The sequence below is a fragment of the Choloepus didactylus genome, chromosome 12, assembly GCF_015220235.1.
Source record: "Choloepus didactylus isolate mChoDid1 chromosome 12, mChoDid1.pri, whole genome shotgun sequence".
Classification (NCBI taxonomy): domain Eukaryota; kingdom Metazoa; phylum Chordata; class Mammalia; order Pilosa; family Megalonychidae; genus Choloepus; species Choloepus didactylus.
This window is the reverse complement of record NC_051318.1, coordinates 83,830,048-83,834,759: the sequence shown is the minus strand read 5'-3', so window position 1 is coordinate 83,834,759 and position 4,712 is coordinate 83,830,048. Positions and strand designations below refer to the sequence as shown.

Sequence of the window (4,712 nt, the reverse complement as noted above, 5' to 3'; positions counted from 1 at the left end):
CATAGAGAAGAATACTGGTAAATTAACCAAGTTTCAATATAAACATTTCTAAATATAATATAGATTTATATAGCACATTTAAGCATTAAAGCATCTTCAGTTTTAATAATTGTTTTCCAACTTGACCTTTAAAATTTTCAGACTTAATAAAGTTTATGCCACCTAAATTCCTTATTTGCTAATTAATTTCATAGCAAGTATTCATTTATTAATATGATGTGATACCACTAATTGAATTTCCAAATGTGATTTACATTTTAATGTGATAAAAAATTTGCTACATTTATTAATGAAATTTTGTCTTATAAAGACCAGACAAAAAGGAAACTTCTTACCCCAACAAACACAACCAGCAAAAATTAAGTTTTTAATGCTTTGTTTAAAATTTTTGAGACAAATATTCCAGTGCATTCTATCAAAAACATAAACAATGATGCAAGGTTTGTCAGTTAAAGGCAGATGCATAATGGTTGATGTGAAGAAGGGGAATTTTATTTATTTATTTATTTATTATTAAAATACTGAGTTTATTTCACATGTAAATTTTTGTCTCCTATTTCCATTTGTCTGACCACCGCTACTACCATGTTCTATCATAACATTCCATACATACTTAAAACCAAGCAAAGGGTGGAGGAGTTCCATCTTTTAAAACTAAACAGGCATTTTGGACAACACATTCTTGGCAAAGGAAGCTGGACAGCATTTATCAGCTGGGAAAATTCTCACTCTGCATTACAAAAAGGACAGCCAGATATCAACTGTTACAGAAATGAAATAAGACAAAAAATTTTAACAAACTGTTCAAACCAGTTTCTTAAAGAGACTTCCACCACTGCCAGACATCTTGAATAGCCTCCTGGTCAGTCATCTGAAGCAATTCTTCATGTAATTGATGAATTTGGCTTCCACTTTGGGAAGAGAACCACCTTTTCTATACTTACTTGCATTTTTACTTAAATGGTGGTCTTTTACAGAACTAGGTCGTTTCAGTGTTTTAGGAGTTTTTCCTTGTTTTTTGAAGATTCTTGACCTTTTGATCTTGGTGTTGATGGTTTTGAGTCTCTTCCATTCTGGTTTGATTTCTGTGCATTTTTTGGCTGGAGTATCTTATATAGATTTCTTCACCGGAGCTTTTTCTTCCATTTCCACATCATTAAAATCATCATCATCTTCATCATCATCGTTACCTTCATCATTATTGTTATCATCTTCATCAGCAGCAAGTTTTACTTTTTTCTGTGGAAACATGCTACTACTTCCAGAGGCAGATAGCTTTCCAGATATACTTAAGAGTTTCACATCCTCCTCCTCTTCACCTTCTGACTTTTCATCTTCCTCCACAGCTACTAACTTCTGTCCACTAATATGCACAGGACCTGAACCACACCTCAACTCTAAGACCACGGGTGGTGGTGTTTCAAAGCCTCCAAGGGAAACCGTTGGCTGTACGGACATTTTCAAGGTTGCCAGTGTTACTTTAATTGGACTGCCTTCATAATTCATTGCCTCTGCTTCAACAATGTGCAATTCATCCTTTGTACCAGCCCCTAAACTGACCTTCTTAAAGATACCTGGTACTCATTTTCATCATTATACACTTTAAAGTGATAATCTTTTCAGCCTTTAGTTCACAACCAAAAAGATAGTTTTGGGGCCACAGGGGACTCATGTCCATGTCCACTGAATCTTCCATGGGGTGGTGGCATGCACTTAGGTAGCAGAGAAAGTGGATGGATATAGACAAACACTGTTCAGAGAACTGTCGTGCGGGATGGAATCACACCAGGGCAGAAGGGGAATTTTAAAGTTTGTTATGCATAGTTGTGTAATGGAAATAGAATAATAACAAATGAAAAGATTAAAGGCAGAGTTTTGCCAAGTAAGGTATGTATCACAATGTTGATACTATGGCTCTTTATTTTTTCTTTTTTTTTGGTCAACATTTTACTGGTGTATAACATACATATAGAAAAGTGCGCAGATCATAAGTAGTAATACTTGATAAATTTTCATATAGGACATAACCTGTGAAACCACTTCACACAGCTAGATAGATAAGTTTACCCACACCGCAGAATCTCTATCAGGTACTCTTTCAGCCACAGCATCACCAAAGGTAACTGTTTGGCTGGTTTTTGACTTTATGTATATGGAATCATAAAAGAAGTATTTTTGATTGCTGATTTATTTAGCTCAAAATTAGTCTTCTGAAAGCCACCCTTATTGGTACGCAGATTTGGATTAATTCACTGCCATTGCTGTATAACATACTGTTGAATGAATATAACAGAATCAGTTTGTTCATTTTACTTTTAATGGGCATTTAGGTAGTTTCCAATGTGGGGCTATTACAGATAACACTGACAGGAGCTTTCTTATATATCTCTTTAGCTGAATATGTGTATTTTTTTTCTATTAGACATATAACTAGAATTGAAATTATAGGTTCATATATTCAGCTTTTGGAGTTGCTGCCAAAAAGTCTTTCACATTAGTTGTACCAATTTGTTCTCCCTCCGGCACTATATGATCACTCCCAGCTTCCACACCCTTGCCTGCAATTGAAATTATCAGGACTTTTTATCTTTTCTGCTGGACGTGCAGTGGTCTGAATGTGAACATTCTTGTGTTTATTGACATATTTCATTTAGATGAAATGAAAATTTAGAGATGAAAATACTTAATCCATTAAAGCTTTGATGTGATCTTCATTTCTAGAAATGCAACATTTCTGCCACATTTGTGATCATGATTATAGCTAAAAGAAGAGACAGACAAGAGAGGAATCTAGTTGTATTCAGCTATGAAAATCTTACTGTAATATTAATCTCTCTCTCTTTAGGTCCACTTCTATCCCATTGGTTATTGGTGTAGGAGATGAGATTAAATTTGCATAAATTGAAAATGCACATCCATGTACATATAAAGTTTTAGAATCTGGGAATGAGCCATATATACATTTTTTCTCTTCTCTATTAACTTCTAAATAATTGTCCTGCGTATTTTATTTTTATTTTTAGAAGCTTTGTTTTCCTGTCCATATAAGATAATTTGTAAGTCTCCCAAATCATTATTATACTAATATACATAACCACTGTTACACCAATGTTGACATCAGTTTTTGAGGAAAAGGGTACAAGAATCATGTCTCAATTTAAATTTATAACTACTTATTTAATAAAGCCCAAACTAGATCCCCTATTAAGTTATATTAAATATTTGATAAAATCCAGCTTCTCTTTTGTATACACACTGTTCTATTTCAGATCTGCATCATTACTTCTCTTGACTATTGGCAATATTTCCTTTCAGATAGCTTTAACCCAAGTGTATCTTCATCAGTATTTTCATCATATTTGCTCCCTGAGTTATTTTTCCATAAATAGGAAATTTTATCATATTTTTTCCCTTGCCTCTCTGCTGTCCAAATAATCTTTGGCTCTGATCTTCCTCTTTAGTGTTAGCTTGAGAAACCCATCTGCCTAGCATCATCTCTAGACCTGTCTTCGACATCATTCACCTCCCTTTTCCATCTTGAATGTTTCAATCTCCCTCAATTTGGTTCTGCAGCTCCTGAACCTCAACTTGGTTTTCTTTTTAACCTTTATAACTTTGATTTCTTTTTTTAAAGTGTATACATGTACTAAAGTTGTATCTTATTGTCCTTTCTGTTTTTGTATTTGCATAATATCTCTAGCATCTTTCATCTGTTCTTAGAATGTAAATATTACTTCAAAGTAGAAGATATAAAAATTGCCTGTCGCTTCAATTGCTAAATATAAAGACTCAGATTCTGCACTCCTTTTAAATAAACAGCCCTGTCAGACACAAAGATAAGGGAAATTGTCCCTCTATGGTTATTTCTATCCATGGCATATTGAGCACTCCCAGTCATTGGCCAATTTCATTTGCAATAGTTATAAATGCATACTTTAAAGCTGAATATGCTCATGGTATTTGTCCCCTGAGTCATCTTAAGAAAGTTAGGATCATTTTGCCCATTTGTGAAAATGGGGGCAAAGCACTTGGTAGAGTAAGTTATTTTACATGCAGTAAATAAGCATTATGATAACATCACAGTGTGGGAGTAGCAAATTCCTGCATGTTAGATTACAAAGTGAAATTAAAAGCATCATAAAAATACTCCTTTCCTTCTTTCCCCGGCAACACAAAAATGTAAAAACCATGCATGAAACCTGTCTCACAGTCAAGTAGGGAAATTGGAAATATATGGCTTTCACTTCCCTTAAATCCTGTGGAATTTATTGCTTAGAAAATGCAAGGACTAGGGGTTGGGCTGTTAGCTATATTGCAGTCTGAGTGCAAAATTTATCTTACATGCAGGCTGTGGCTGTTTCTTGAGATTTGACAATGAAAAGAACAGCATTGTGTCTTTCATTATGAGTAGTCCCAAGGGCATTGTGGTTTTAATACGTTTCTGAGTACTCAGTTCAAGATTTATGTTCTCTTCTCTTCCTTTAATTTGAGTTGATTTGAATTCTGCAGCTTTAAAATTTGAATTCACTACATTTGTAAAATTGTTATATTATGACAAATGATCAAAGAAGGGTAAAACATCCTTTTTTTCTATTTTAAAAAAATTTTTGAAAGCAAATATCTGACACATTAAATGATTGTGTGTCTAAAAATCTTCATCTGGTTAGATTGTATGATGAATGCTGTTCTCAATTATAAAATGCTTAAATTAA

General features: G+C 33.7%; 1 pseudogene; it reads right to left on the bottom strand.

Annotated features, from left to right (window-relative positions):
• Positions 1–817: 817 nt before the first annotated feature.
• Positions 818–1,696, bottom strand: LOC119507161 (annotated as a pseudogene).
• Between the last annotated feature and the right edge of the window lie 3,016 nt (positions 1,697–4,712).